Source organism: Haematobia irritans, chromosome 3 (assembly GCF_050003625.1).
Source record: "Haematobia irritans isolate KBUSLIRL chromosome 3, ASM5000362v1, whole genome shotgun sequence".
NCBI lineage: Eukaryota > Metazoa > Arthropoda > Insecta > Diptera > Muscidae > Haematobia > Haematobia irritans.
The window spans coordinates 155,038,952-155,056,151 of NC_134399.1; the positions used below are offsets into that span (position 1 = coordinate 155,038,952).

The 17,200-nt window shown below is 32.3% G+C and overlaps 1 long non-coding RNA gene across 1 annotated transcript; it reads right to left on the bottom strand.

Annotated features, from left to right (window-relative positions):
- Nucleotides 1–15,809: 15,809 nt before the first annotated feature.
- LOC142231661 (uncharacterized) lies at nt 15,810–16,513 on the bottom strand. Its single transcript, XR_012720852.1, has 2 exons — nt 16,129–16,513; nt 15,810–16,058 (listed from the first exon to the last, which is right to left on the bottom strand). It is a non-coding gene; the product is annotated as an uncharacterized LOC142231661 (long non-coding RNA).
- Between the last annotated feature and the right edge of the window lie 687 nt (nt 16,514–17,200).

Here is a 17,200-nt window from a genome sequence, read left to right on the forward strand (position 1 = left end):
CAAATCGCATGATCTTGGTGGCCAACTTACCGGTCCATTTCTTGAGATGAATTGTTCTCCGAAGTTTTCCCTCAAAATGGCCATAGAATCGCGAGCTGTGTGGCATGTAGCGCCATCTTGTTGAAACCACATGTCAACCAAGTTCAGTTCTTCCATTTTTGGCAACAAAAAGTTTGTTAGCATCGAACGATAGCGATCGCCATTCACCGTAACGTTGCGTCCAACAGCATCTTTGAAAAAATACGGTCCAATGATTCCACCAGCGTACAAACCACACCAAACAGTGCATTTTTCGGGATGCATGGGCAGTTCTTGAACGGCTTCTGGTTGCTCTTCACTCCAAATGCGGCAATTTTGCTTATTTACGTAGCCATTCAACCAGAAATGAGCCTCATCGCTGAACAAAATTTGTCGATAAACACATTTCGAACCGAACACTGATTTTGGTAATAAAATTCAATGATTTGCAAGCGTTGCTCGTTAGTAAGTCTATTCATGATGAAATGTCAAAGCATACTGAGCATCTTTCTCTTTGACACCATGTCTGAAATCCCACGTGATTTGTCAAATACTAATGCATGAAAATCCTAACCTCAAAAGAATCACCCTTTAGAAGTAAAATTTTGACAAAATTTTTAATAGAAATAAAATGTTGACAAAATTTTCTAAAGAAATAAAATTTTGACAAAATTTTCCATAGGAATAAAATTTTCACAAAATAGGAAATAGGAATAAAAATTTAACAAAATTTTCTATAGAAATAAAATTTTGACAAAATTTTCCATAAAAATAAAATTTTAACAAAATTTTCTGTATAAACAAATTTTGAAAAAAAATCCATAGAAATAAAATATTGCCAAAATTGTCTATACACGCACAGAAAAACCATGTTTGGACATGGTTGCCGCATCCATTTAATGTTTATCTAGAGCATGTAATTGCCGCGAAAACCATGTATTTTGTCTTTGTAAAAATAGTTTTCGAGCGGAGAAAAATGTATGGTGGCAATCAGGGCTGTGGAGTCGAGCCAATTTTGCTCGACTCCGACTCCGACTCCAGCATTTTTCATCAGCTCGACTCCGACTCCGACTCCGGAGTCGACTCCGGGTAATATAACTAAATCTCATTTTAATACCACAAATTTGTAGTTCTATTGTGGGGGCGCCGTAAGTGGATCGATATAAAGTATCGTATTTATTTATGTGTGCAAAAAAAGGTCTTAATTTAACTTTAGATGCCAATTGAACTCTATATTTCAAATTTAGGGCAATGTTTAATAAATAAAATATTAATATAAATACCCATCATAATATGAGAAGATACCAACAGTATATGTATTTGTGGACCAAAATTATTGATACTATCTCAAATCCTTTAAATTTGTTGCGAACTATATGCATGAATTTGAATCTAAATCTATTTAGGCAAAATTGTATATACTTCTACAAAATTCTATGTACTTAAAATTTAAAACTAACGTTATGGGACGTAACACAATTTTAACAAAAAATAAAAATGCAAGGAAAGTCTAAAGTCGGGCGGGCCGATTATAATATACTCTGCACAACTTTGTATTTAGATCTACATTTTGATAAAATCTCAAATCACTTCTACAAAATCTCGGGCAATATTTGGGAAATATTTATAATTGTTTAGACAATTTCGCAAAAATGCATTTATGATTCATTCATTGAAAAATTTGAAAATTTGTGTCATTTCTACAAGTTTTCGACTTAGCAGTAAGTATCAGTAAGCATACAATTTTTTGTCTAGTAAATAAAATTTTGACTAAATTTTCTATAGAAATAAAATTTTGGCAAAATTGTCTATAGAAATCCAATTTTGACCAAATATATAGAAATAAAATTTAGAATAAAATTTGGCTAAATTTTTTATAGAAATAAAAGTTTGAAAAAATTATTAATAGAAATACAATTAAAAAAAAATTAATTTTACAAAATTTTCTATAGAAATAAAATTTTGCAAAATATTCTATAGAAACAAAATTTTGACTAAATTTTATATAAAAAAAAAATTTGAATACATTTTTTATAGCAGTGAGTTTCAGTGAGCATCAGTAAGAAAAAAATTTTGAGAAAATTTGCTATAGAAATAAAATTTGACAAGTTTTTCTTATAGAAATAAACATTTGATAAAATGTTCAATAAAAATATGATTTAAGAAAAAATTTTGTGTAGAAAATAAAATTCTGCAAAATATTCTACAGAAACAAAATTTTGACTAATTTTCCTACAGAAACAAAATTTTGACAAAATTTTCTATAGAAATAAAATTTTGACAAAATTTTCTATTGAAATAAAATTTGACCAAATTTTCTAATAAAAAAATCTATTACTATAAAATATTGGCAAAATTTTCTATAGAAATAAAATGTTGACCGAATTTTCTAATAAAAAAATCTATTATTATAAAATTTTGGCAAAATTTTCTATAGAAATAAAATTTTGAAAAAAAAGATTGTGTAACAAACTAAATTTTACAAAATTTTCTATAGAAACAAAATTTTGACTCAATTTTCCATAGAAATAAAATTTTGACTAAATTTCCCATAGAAAAAAATATTTCTATAGTAATAAAATTTTGAATAAAATTTTTATAGAAATAAAATTTTGACAAAATTTGCTATAGAAATAAAATTTTGACAAAACTTTTTATAGAAATAACATTTTGACAATTTTTCTAAAAAAAAACAACTTTGAAAAAGTTTTCTGCCAATATTCCACATATGTATATGGCCTTAAGATAAAATTAAACAAAATAATTTCGATTGTTCGAAATATTTCAAATAAATTGATATGGGCATTAAAATGGATCGATCCAGCCAATCTGCTAGTCTAGCATTCTAGGAAACATAAAAAGATAGCCGTAAGTGGAAGTTGATTTTCATTTACAATCATGCTGTACATTGATCGAATGAATAACGCAATGGAATCTAATTTGCGTAAAAACTTGCTTAGTTACAAAAATGTGAAGTATTTTAAAAAATTTGGTTTAGCCGGAGTCGGAGTCGAGCAAAATTTTTACGACTCCGACTCCGACTCCAGCAAAATCTTCAGACTCCGACTCCAAGACTCCGACTCCGACTCCACAGCCCTGGTGGCAATAAGCATTTGAATGGTTCTCAACTATCGCAAACATGTTCTATCATTTAAATGATAGAATTTGAGACCATTAAATGGTCGGGAGAATCATGTACCTGACCATTCAATTTTTTTTACTTTTTTACAGGGAAAAAAGTATTTTTATAGGTTAAGTATAAATATGTCTAGAACCATTACATGGCCATAAAGACCATTTACATTTTTTTCGTGACCATTTAATTCTTTAACTTTTTTGCAGCGAAAAGAATTTTATAAAAACATTGAGCAGGTACACACGATTTTCATTTTGCGCGTCAGTCATGTGTTGATTGTTTCTTGGAATGGACGGAGAATACGGATTTACTGTGTTAATTTATTTATTCATAAGTGGCACGTGGTTGAACACAAAAAAGGAAAAAGTAATTGAAAAATATACCTGTTTTTTGTTCTGAATTTTGCTATACGGATCATTTATTTTTATTTGCAGTTACATGATGTCTGCGTTTGTACATTTGATGGGCACACGATGTAAATATGGAATTATTACTTATTGTTGAAATTGAAATAAAATAGTGTGTGTAAAAATATGTGATGTTTGCTTGCACGACATTATAAATACAAACAAACAATGAATTAGTTTATAAATAAATAAAAACAAATAAATAAAGTTAATTTTGTGTTTTCTTTTCTCAAGTTGTCTCCTTTTTTTCGACGATGAAAAAAGTTTTTTCATAAAGATCAAAACATTTTAGGTTGTGACCATGTTCTTTTAACTAGAAGAAAAACATTTTGAATGAATACCATAACATTTTAAATCGTGACCATTGTATTTTCATTCAAACAAAATTCTTTTTATCAATATAATAACATTTTAGATGAGGACAATTATATTTTTCTTAGAACCATGTTCACTGATCCAACATGGTTGCAGGTTAAAATGTTACATGGTCGCCGCAAAAATAGCTCCTATCATATTATTTTGCTCTTCGAATATGATTGTGACAATCATGTTTCTTCTCTGCGTGTAGAAATAAAATTTTGCCAAAATTTTCTATAGAAAAAAAATCCCAAATAAAATTGTTTTTTGGTAAATTCCAAATTTGAATTGATCTAGCCATGTCCGTCTGTTCGTCTGAATAGAAGAAATCGGTTAATATTTCGATATATCTCTCATAAACATCTTTCGCCCAATATGCACTTATATGGTCCCATAGGCCTGAATTTCGAATTGATTTGCTTCAAATTTTGCACAAGGAGTAAATCTGATCGTGTCATCAAGTATTCAAATATGGTTGAAGTCTTAAGTAGAACTTTCTACGCAATTAATGGTGAAGGGTACATAAGAGAAATAAAATGCATCAAAATATGAGATTGATCATAAAGTAATCCTTTGAAAAGAAAGCACTTTAGTCATTGTCTCACCACCACAAAGTGTACTGGGTTCCATGTTCGGACTTTTCCAATTACCATATACATCATATACAATTTATTTTAAAATTTGTCATATGAAATATCATTTAGTTTAATAAATATCTTGGTCAAACTATTCTGCATATATTTCAGGGTTTGCCAAAAACCAATCATTTTTCAGGACAAACATTTAACCCATAACTGACATTGATTGAAGTGTTCCATTAAAAATATTTCCCTGCCTGTGAAAGCTATTGTCTGCGTATGTGTAAGTGTGTGTGGATGTATCACATCCGACTCCTACGCTCCTCATAATTTCTTACTTCCTGTGTAGCTTCTCATTTCCTTTAGCCTTAATTGTTTTTAATAGTTGATTGCTCTCTTCCACACAGCCAACACGTCCCAAGAAGAAGAAAAGAAATCAACAACGTTCATCACCACCTGAAGAGCAAAAAAAAACACAACCTCTCCACAACTTCTCTCCAACACCGTTTAGCAAAACATTAAACCTTTTTAACGAAAACCAAAAAAAAAAGCTCTCCTTACCATAACCCCACCTTTGTTTTTGTGGTGAGACATAAACGCAGAAGGAGAAAACTTTATAATTTGTCGCTATTCTGTTGATGGTGGTTATTAACAAATGTTTACAATTTTAACATTAACTGCGCAAAGTTGTCATAATGCTAAAACCATTTGTCGTTGTGGTAGTTAGAATCATGTTGCTGTTGTTGTTGTTGTTTTGCTTGTAGATTGCTGGGTTGGTGGTTAGCTGGATTATTCCGACGTCTCCATGGATAATGGATATGGTAATGGTAGCTCTGTTATGACCTGTTGTTTTTTAACGCCTTTGTACAATCACACCACACCACACCACAACGCCCACCCATTCTTTTTTGCTTCTGTGGAAATGGTTGAGGTATTGCACAGTGAAAGAAAATAGAAACAAACGTTCCACAGGACACGACCATGATTTCTATTACAACAAACTTCAGCGCCAATAATAAAGCGGAACCATTGACGTAGTTAGATCCTTATTTCGGCCCTAAATTTAGCCCTGCAGAATATTTATCAGTACAATTTTGTTAGTCTTCATACCATATTAAATATTATCCGACGAGAACAATCAAATTTCTATTTATGTTTCTGGGAAACGAAATTTTAGACCACAGAAGTTTTTATTTATTGATAGAATTAGTTTTGAAGCAAAACAAAGATGTGCGTACATGTAAATCAGTAAGTATTACTATGATCAAAAAATACAATTTGTAGAATATCTTCATAACGATCATACGAAAGAGTTCTGATATACCTGTATAGCCATGTATCTTTCTGGTTCAAAATTTCATTAAAAATGGAAGAAAATAAACTTTTGTCATTGGATCGTTCCCTCTTCAAGTTATAATAAAATGTGCCCAAAATATATATCCTTAATTTAGTTTAATTTATTTATTTATTTCGGCTTGAGGTCATTTTCTAATTGTTAATTGTCAATTAACTTTTTTTATACCCACCACCATAGAATGATGACGGGGGTATAATAAGTTTGTCATTCCGTTTCTAACACATCGAAATATCGATTTCTGACTATATAAAGTATATACATTCTTGATCAGGGAGAAATTCTAAGACGATATAAGCATGTCCGTCTGTCTGTCTGTTGTAATCACGCTACAGCCTTCAATAATGGCGCTATCGTCCTGAAATTTGGTAGGTAGGTGAAGTTCGAAGATGGGCTATATCGGTCCAAGTTTTGTTATAGTCCCCATATAAACTGACATCCCGATTTGGTGTCTTGGGCTTATAAAAACTATAGTTTTTATCCAATTTACCTGAAATTGGAAATCTAGAGGTATTTTAGGACCATCACAAAGTGTACCGAAAATGGTGCCTATCGTTCCATGTTTTGGTATAGCGCCCATATCGACCGATTTCCCGATTTTACTTCTTGGGCGTCTAGAAAGTATAATTTCTATCCGATTTGCCTGAAATTGGAAAGCTAGAGGTATTCTAGGACCATAAAGGGGTGTGCCGAAAATGGGGTGTATCGGTCCCTGTGTTGATGTAGCCCCCATATAGACCGATCTCCCGATTTTACTTCTTGGGCTTCTAGAATCCGTACTTTTTACCCAATTTGTCTGAAATTTGAATTCTAGAGGTATTCTAGGACTATAAAGACGTATGTTGAAAATGGTGAGTACCGGTCCATGTTTTGATATAGCCCCTATATAGACCGATCTCCCGATTTTATTTCTTGGGCTTCTAGAATCCGTAGTTTTTACCGAATTTGCCTGAAATTGGAAATCTAGAGGTACTCTAGGAAAATAAATAGATGTGCCGAAAATGGTGATTATCGGTCCATGTTTTGATATAACCCCCATCTAGGCCGATATCCCGATTTTACTTCTTGGGCTTCTAGAATCCGTAGTTTTTACCCAATTTGCCTGAAATTGGAAATCTAGAGGTATTCTAGGACCATAAAGAGGTGTGCCGAATATATTGAGTATCGATACAGTTTTTGATATAGCACCCTTATAAACCGGTCCTCCAGTTTGGGGTCTATATTCTAGAACTACAATTAAATGTGCTGAATACTGTGTGTATCTTTCCATGTTTTGGTATAGCCCCCATTACACCGAACTCCCAATTTAACTCCAAGGGTTTCTAGTAATTTTAGTTTTTATCCGATTTGCCACAAATTGAATATATACTGGCATTTTAGACCCATAACAAAGTGTATGTGATTTAGTTTTATCAGTCCATTTGGTAAGGCCTCCATATAGACTGATTTCACTTATTGACTTGTGGTATCGCAATGGACTGATTAGTCTGAGTGAGTCTAAAATATCAGTCTGGCAGTATAAAACTCACATATTGGAATCACGTACTGAATTTCAAATCTATGGATCGTCTTATATGAAACCTATACCCAATATTGGTCCGATATTTCTCATTTGCATTACCATCCGACCTACATTAATAAAAACTGCTCGTACCAAGTTTCAAGATTGTTTCGTTCGGAAGTTAGCGTGATGTCAACAGACGGGTTGCCTCCACACAATCCAGAATATTTATGTACATACTTTATAAACTTTTGCATAAGTTTGAACAACTTTTCGAAGCACGTTTGCCACTCAACTCACAACAACATGTATTTTGAACGCATCAAACGCTTCTTCAGGTGTCGAAAAAACATTTTATCATTTACATACGAGTACACTAAAATTTTCCGAAAATTTTTCCAATTAAAGTCTTATTTGAGTTTTAAAAAATATTCAATTAAAAATTTAATTGATTTTGTGATTGATTTTAATTGAAACAAAAATCAATCACAAAAGTTAACAGTATCAATTAATTTTTTAATTGGATCAATTATTTTTTCCAATTAAAGTCTTAATTGAGTTTTAAAAAATATTCAATTAAAAATTTAATTGATTCAAAAAAATTGTATACCCTGTTCCACACTGTGGAACATGGTATTATAAGTTAGTACATATGTTTGCAACACCCAGAAGGAGACGAGATAGACACATGGTGTGTTTGGCAAAAATGCTCAGGGTGGGCTCTTGAGTCGATATAGCGATGTCCGTCTGTCCGTCTGTCCGTCAACACATTTTTGTAATCAAAGTCTAGGTCACAGTTTTAGTCCAATCGACTTCAAATTTGGCACAAGTATGTGCTTTGGCTCAGAATAGATCCCTACTGATTTTGGAAGAAATCGGTTCAGATTTAGATATAGCTCCCATATATATTTCGCCCGATATGGACTTATATGGCCACAGAAGCCAGAGTTTTAACCTAATTTGCTTAAAATTTTGCACAAGAAGAACAATTAGTACTATAGTTAAGTGTGCCAAATTTTATTGAAATCGGTTCAGATTTAGATATAGCTCCCATATATATCTTTCGCCCGATATGGACTAATACGGTACCAGAAGCCAGAGTTTTACCCCAATTTGGTTGAAATTTTGCACAGGGAGTAGAATTAGCATTGTAGCTATGCGTGCCAAATTTGGTTGAAATCGGTTCAGATTTAGATATAGCTCCAATATATAGCTTTCGGCCGATTTACACTCATATGACCACAGATGCCAATGTTTTGCTCCGATTTAGTTGAAATTTTGCACAGGGAGTAGAACTAGCATTGTAGCTATGCGTGCCAAATTTTGTTGAAATCGGTTCAGATTTAGATATATCTCCCATATATAGCTTTCGTCCGATTTACACTCATATGACCACAGAGGCCAATTTTTAACTCCGATTTTGTTGAAATTTTGCACAGGGAGTAGAATTAGAATTGTTGCTATGCGTGCCAAATTTGGTTGAAATCGGTTCAGATTTAGCTATAGCTCCCATATATATGTTTTTCTGATTTCGACAAAAATGGTCAAAATACCAACATTTTCCTTGTAAAATCGCTATTGCTTAGTCGAAAAGTTGTAAAAATGACTCTAATTTTCCTAAACTTCTAATACATACCTATCGAGCGATAAATCATAAATAAAGTTTTGCGCAGTTTCTTTAAAATTGCTTCAGATTTAAATGTTTCCCATATTTTTTTACTAACATTGTGTTCCACCCTAGTGCATTAGCCGACTTAAATTTTGAGTCTATATATTTTGTAGAAGTCTATCAAATTCTGTTCAGATCGAGTGATATTTAAATGTATATATTTGGGACAGACCTTTATATATAGGCCCCAACACATTTGACGGATGTGATATGGTATCGAAAACTTAGATCTACAAAGTGGTGCAGGGTATAATATAGTCGGCCCCACCCGACTTTAGACTTTCCTTACTTGTTTAATTTAATAAATTTTTTAATTGGATCAATTAATTTTTTAATTGATACTTTCATTTCTGTGATTGAATACATTTCAATTTTAATAAATTTTAATAAATTTTTTAATTGGATCAATTAATTTTTTAATTGATACTTTCATTTCTGTGATTGAATACATTTCAATTAAAAAAGTAATTGGATTATTTCTGATTCGTGATTGAATCAGAAAAAAAAAAATTTGTGTGTACGTGACTAAAAGGATGTCACTTGGTTCCTAGTCAGGACTATACGGTAGATGACCCATTATACGAAGAAGAGTGACCTGCCTTAGGCGGTTGGTTGTTAACACTAGAGTTGTCTAATCCTAGTAATCCTTAATCCTAGCCTAGTAAATTTGCTGTCGATAGTATTGGAATAAGCCGCCGAAACGGCCTATGGTCGATACATGCTCGTATTCGTCAACCGTGGGATCAAAATAAAATCCGAAATATCAACTGGAAAATGTCCTAAAGACATTACTAGACATATAAACATTTTGAGCCGCAGACCACGGAGCCACTGTGCTACACAATACCCTCCATATCATTCATGTAACATCCATTGAATTAATTCTACGTTGGTGGGGATATTTTTTATTCAGTTTGTTGTAACAACAATAAAACCAGTATGAATGTGTGTGTGTGTGTGTGTGTGTGGTTGTTTGTGTAGGTGGGTTGTCCTTTCTGTCAAAGCAACAACTAAAGAGGCTTCTATAACTTTTAACTTTTACACTAAGCTTTGGTGTTTGAATGGTTTTCGTCACACCCTAATTGTAGAGTCCTTCGAGTTTTTTTTTTAATAAAGGCCGAAAATGATTATCCACTTGTTTAATACAATTTTAATGCCAGACAAGGCGAATGAAGACACCACAAACTGAAACTACCTTTAATAACAACTTGAAGAATTTTTCCAAAGTGGATTCAGGTGTTAAAAATTGGGTGTGATTTTATTATTTTCCGAAAGAGGTTATGTTTGTATTGACTTTTTTGATGGGTATGTGGGTGTATCCACTATGAAAGGATTTAATTAGCCCGAAAGGAACATCAATCAATACGATGATGTTTGTTGTTTTTGTTCTTAGACATGTTAGCAATCAATTTGTACTTGCTTCAATATTTCTTCAGAAATTATTGTTTTTCGATTTAACAACAAAGAAAATGTAAATTCGGGTAAAAGTAATCATACGTTGACCTTGACCACATAGTGGTGATGAAATAGAAACAAACAACCCTTTTTGTTTGAACTATATGTTTGAGTCAGAGAGAAGGCAGAATTTGTAGGAACTAAGTCACAGCCGTAATCCACAATGGTGGAGCTGCACACCGAATTTTAGTAACAATAGCAGGACGATATTAAAGATCTTTTATTGCCCTCAGAGCACTGAGTGCTTGAATTATAGACTGATCAGAACGACATCAGCGAACTGAACTGAAGATTGAAAACTTAATTCAACCTCTGCTTATTCGGCTTATAATTAATTCACTAATTGTAAGCCGAATCTGCAAGGGTTGAATTAAAGGTAAAAAATTCGGCTATAAGGCCGGAATTTGGACCTTGAACTGCAAACGGGGACCTCAATGTTTCAACTATAGACAAAAGTTAGAGTAATTACATTGCAAGCCTAAGTCCCACTGGATAAACTGCTTGAACTACACTCAAAAAACAGTGAACCCGCCTGGAAGCAAAATTTAGCTTTATTTTAGAAAATTTTACCAAACTGTATTACAAACGCATTTGTTATAAAAATAAGTCGATTTTTTTTTCAACAAATTCAAGAAAATTTGTTAGACACAATCATGATTTTGTCATATTTACATTTATTTTTAAGGCGCCAATTGGTTACTTCCATAATATTACTTGCAGCATACTCTCTAGGTCTCTCTTTCTTAACACATATATGTTTATAGACTGTTTCTAAATTAATATATGTTGGCATCTAAGCATATTATATTTACAAACAGTTGATGTCCCAAACATAATATGTTCTAACATATTAACATATATGTCCCAAACATGTTATGCTAGTTTATGAACATTATATGCTTGCACTTAAAAATATTGTGTTAAAAAATTTGAGTTCCAAACATATAATTTTTACACCCAAACATATGAAAACAGTTTTTTTCCTCCGTGTAGTTATGAGGTTTAGTGCATTTTGCTAAGCAAGGGTCTAGGTATAAATGTACTATATCGTTGGAAAGGTATTTAAGAGAAATTTCTTCTTATGTAATAAAAGAAACAAAATTTACGAAAATTTTAATGACATTTTTTTTTAAAAGATTTTTTTTTAATTCCAATTTATTCGGAATTAAAAATAGGAATCGGAACCTTTATAACTTTTAAACTAATTATGATATCATTATGATTTTTTTATTGAGTTTTGCAGGGAACATTATTTTTACAAATATTACTGAATATGCCATTCCCAAAATTTGTATCATAAATCCCCAAAGTGGGTATATGTGTAAAAAAGCATTTTTCTTGTAATTTGCATATTTCTCAGCCGTTCATCGATAGGCGAGTTGAAAACATTTTCGGTTAGTTAGTGGACACATGGGGCCTTTGCAAAAGAGATCGGCTTAGCAATCGGTACTTTGCCAAATGAGAATTTAAAAAAAAAAAAAACTTTTTTATTTTAAACAAGTAAGTAATGTAGAAAGTTGGGCGGGACCGACTATATCATACCCTAAACCACCCTTACTGAATTAGTTTGTGGGTGCTTTGTCTCAGTCTGACTATAGCTCATAGTCAGTGTTGCCAGGGCAAAAGTTCGGTTTACCCTACAAGGACAAAAAAAGTTCCCTACTTTCCCAAACAATTTTCCCTACAATATTTTTCGTTAAATTTAAACAAGTTTTACAAAACAAAAAATGGTTCTAAGTTCTTTATTATCTTAAAACATGAATATGCAACGTATATAACTTAGAATATAAATTTGTATTCCACCACGGTTGCCACTGTTACTAGAATTCTACCAAAATTAGTAATTTTTTTTTGTTAAATCTCTATAGAAATAATATTTATAAAGAAATACAATTTTTACAAAATTTTCTATCGAAATAAAATGTTGACACAATTTTCTACAGGAATAAAGTTTTGACAAACATTTCTATAGAAATATTTGTTTGGTAGATTTGTGGTAATTTTCAAATTTTGTTAGATTTTTGTTTGTGGCACAAGTGGTAACTTTTGTTACGGCACATTGTTAAAGATCAAGCCTTGCCGACTTCTAACTTCCTCCTCTAGAGCCACCAAATTGTAAAAACTATTACAAATTGCATTGAGTGAAAATGTCCCTACATTGTGGCCCTACTTCCCTAGAGGACGCTAAATATTAGAAAAACCCTACATATAGGAAATTTCCCATACTTCTAGCTACACTGGCTGTAGTTGATATTGCACCTACGGAGTTAGTATGCAACTAATATTGAGCCCATAATTAAAAAAGACAAAATCGTTCAATTAGTGTGGGTAATAAATCCAAAATTGTAAAAATCGAGCAATATACTTATGTAAGTACGTATAAATACGATCGGCTAGTACATCAAAATTTGAAATTTGAGTAACATTTTTTAATTATAAGAGTATTATGGCCAAATTTGGGAAAATCGAGCGATGCATATATATGGAGCTATATCTGCATAATATTTTGCGGGTTTGATTAATACCACAAAAGGTTACCTTGTGCAAAATTTGAGTAAGATCAGTTATGAAATGAGGCCTATGTGGTCAAAAATAAGGTTATTAGGGGCGAATTTTTCAAAATCGGGCGATACACATATAGGAGATATATCTACATCTGAACCGATTTCGATGAAATTTTTCACATACCCTTAGTACTATAGAGGACTGGATCTAGCCAACTTTGAGTAAGATCGGTTAATAAATAAGGGTTCTATGGCCAAATTTGGGAAAATCGGGCTATACATATATAGGGGAGCTATATCTAAATCTGAACCGATTTTGATGATTTTTTGCACATACAGTTAATGCTATAGAAAATTACATTTAGCCAACTTTGAGTAAGATCGGTTGATAAATAAGGGTTTTATGGCCAAATTTGGGAAAATCGGGCGATACATATATATCTAAATCTGAACAGATTTGGATGAAATTTTGCAGGCTTGAAGGGCGATGAAAAAGATTACCTTCTGCCAAATTTGGTGACGATCCGTTTGAAAAAAAGCACAACGTGACCCCATTTGTCGAAATCGGGCGATATATATATGGGAGCTATATCTAAATTTGATCCGATTTCTTCCAAATTCAATGGCATTCGTCCTTGTGCCCAAAAAACTCCCTGTACCAAATTTCATCAAAATCGGTTAATAATTGCGACCGGAATCCTGTGAACAACAAATACATGGACAGACGGACATCAAGCGCTAGATCGACTCAGGAGGTGATTCTCGATCGGTATATATTTTATGGGGTCTAAAACCAATATTTCTGGTAGGCACATTGTTTGGCAGATCAAAGTTATCACACCCTGCCCACTATGTGGCTTAGGGTATAAAAATTTCCGATTTTGGTATGAAAAGAACTCATATTATTTGGTGACCAACTTTCAACGCCTACAGGTCAGCCCGTGGACCCACTAGAGACCCTCATATTATTTGGTGACCAACTTTCAACGCCTACAGTTCAGATCGTGGACCAACTATGGACCCACAAACTTAGAATAAACACCTCAGCTTTTACACAAAGAAAAATTTATTTTGATATCTTTATCCGTTCGAAAGTTGGAAAAAGTCCCTCTCGCAAAGAAAGGTGGAGAACTTTTCGTAAGGACAACACCATATAGATTTCTATGAAAAATTTCACTTGAAATTTACAGTAGAGGTAAGTAAACTTAAGTTTTCTGTATATACTTTCAGGCGTTACACACTTTCACTTGCACACAAAAAAAAAATGATGTTATGAGACCAAAAATTCCACATAAATGGACTTTTTGTAACATTCTCTAAATATATAAAAATATTCACTTATTAGCTTCACCTCAATTAAATTTCATGATGTTTTTTTTTTTCGTTCGAAAAACAAGCAAATATAGCTTAAAAACCACATTCCATTCCAATGCATTTCATCAGTTGCCTCAATATATATTAATTATGGTTGGAAAAAAATTTTTAACAACATAAATTTTAAATTGCTCTCCAATTTGCCACAAAAATACCAAAGAAGTAGGAGAAATTATAAACAACAACAACCATTTAAAAAAAAAAAAAACAAAAAAAATATAACCAATCAATCATAATTCAAAACCAATTAGATTGCAGCCATGCAATGAAGCGTATGCCATACGAACAAAAAAAATAGAGTCGACAAAGAGTGAAGAAGTAGAGAAACAAAATCGAATAACTATGTAGGACAAAAACGAGCAATTTAATGGAAAAATAAACACTACAGTTTATGGACAAACTATGGTCATTTTGACTAAAAACCAAATGATTTTTACCATAAAAACATCGCAATAAACTAAATTATGATGATAATTAAGTTTTATGACTTTTTAGGTGGTGTTGATGTTGATGTCGATTCACATCAAATAATATTTCTACAGACCAAAATTAAAAACAACATATTTTCCTCACTCCCAGACCTCTCTTGGCGTATAAAAAGTATAAATTGTGGGACAAAACCAAAAAAAAAAAAAAAAATAAAACAAAAATAAATCTCGGAAAAAATAATATAATCATATGAGTTATCGAGAAAAAGATGAAAAACCCATGAATAGTACTTCAAATGAGTGGGCGGTGAGTAATGAGTAAAAAAAAATAAAAATTTAAATTTAAAAATAATATAGATATATTCGATTATGTTTATTAACAAAAGACAATCACGGCACATCATTCTGTTTTTGTATTATTCCATTTGTTAAATGACCCAAACTTAATTTGCAGGTCAATTTTATTCCATTCTTATTAAAACTAATTTAGTTGGATATTAAACTTGTAAATCCTACACGCAAAGAAAAAAAAACGTTTGGAAAACGTGTACCGAAAACGTTTTTCTTTTGTTAGAGTTTTTTTGAATTTCCTCGAAAATTTTAAACTTTTATTACCAAAAAAATTTTTTTTTAAAAGTTTTTTTTTTTTTTTTTCAACAAAAAAAAATATTTTTGAACAAACAACACAGTCCATTTCGTTTATATCAAGCACTCTTCTTTTCTAACTTTAAGCCTTTAATAAGATACATTTTAAAGTTCATAGTAAAAATTGTATATAGTAGTACACAGAGAATACATATTGGTTGTGGTGACCGAATTTATTGCCAACCTCCTTTTGGCAGTTGCAGCAACTATCTGCTGGCAGTTGTGATACCCGATAAATTCGGTCGACTCAATCGAATTATGGGAAATCTAACCAATACCATATATGGAGTTGGTTGTACTAGACGATGCAATTGATCGTTACTCCCTTCTTATTTGGTTGTAATACCCAACTTTATTAGCACCTTAACCGCATTGAAAATACATTTTTCCTCAAAATATTGTATTTTACATTGTTAAAAGATGGAAAGATACATAAAATCACACTATACCTAAATACAATACATTGATGACAATTTAACAAAAATTGTCCCCTTTAAAAGTACCTGCCGCCAGCTTGGATTGTTGAATTGACAGGCAATGGGAGTTAAATCTCTGGGACTCTTAGTACATTAGTACTTATAAATGGAGTCCAAACTGAGCACATACATTAAAAATGGGCCAACATAGCTTGCCTAAAAACACAACAAATTAAGTTATAAAATTAGTGTGGAGTTTTAAAAATTTAATAAGAATCTACTCTACATGGTCACATCTTGTGGGGTTTCATAAATAAAATAAAGACGTGGAGATGGATTTTTCCATTAGAGGCCATTTAAAGTCGTTGCATGATTTATACTTTTGCCCTTTAACACAAGAAAATTGTTCCACATCTAACACTTTATATAACTCGATCTCCATTTGATCCCAAAAAATTGATTATCCTGACGATTGCGCGAGTAGTTCGTGAAAATATACGACAGACAGTCCACCGAGGATTTAAATAAACTTAGAAACGACTGAAAAATATTCAGTTTTCAGTGGTTTTTATATTAAATTATAAATAAAACACGTTTTCCTTCCACATTGAATAATTTATAATAACAATATTGACATTTAAAAATATTTCCAACGGAATTCGGCTGTGACTATCAATTGTAAGGGCTGAATACTAAATGACGGTTATGAAGGTAGGTTGTGCGTATCGAATTCGATCAAAATTTTTCAAGAGAGAGGCAATTTGTTCAGACAACCATTTGACTTGTATTTCAAACAACAATCTATAATAATAAGCGCCAAAAGGTAGAAGGAATCAAATAATGGTTGTAAATAAAGTAAATAGATTGACACAACTGTGATTTCATTCTAAATGCAGAATTTTCATTACAACAATCGATTTTCAACCAATATCTTCTCTGTGTGTATGTACTGTTGAACATCTTTCCGGAATTTTTCGGTCGAAGCAGGGCTCGAACCCACGACCCGTGGCATGCAAGGCGGACTAAATGTTTGTTTCTGTTAAATAAAGTTTGTTTAATCGGCTCGTGGGCGCCGCAAGCTATGCTATATTAATATAACTTATAAGGATAATTATCTATTGATGACAATAACAGCTACGTAGATCAGTGGATCTGTGTGCTGGTTTACAAATTGCATGGTTCGCGGTTCGATTCTCCGTCCAGGCGAAAGATAAAATTAAACAAGTATAAACGGCCGTAAGTTCGGCCAGGCCGAATCTTATGTACCCTCCACCATGGATTGCGTAGAAACTTCTAGGAAAGACTGTCATCCACAATCGAATTACTTGGGTTGCGGTAACTTTTGCCGATGACAAGGT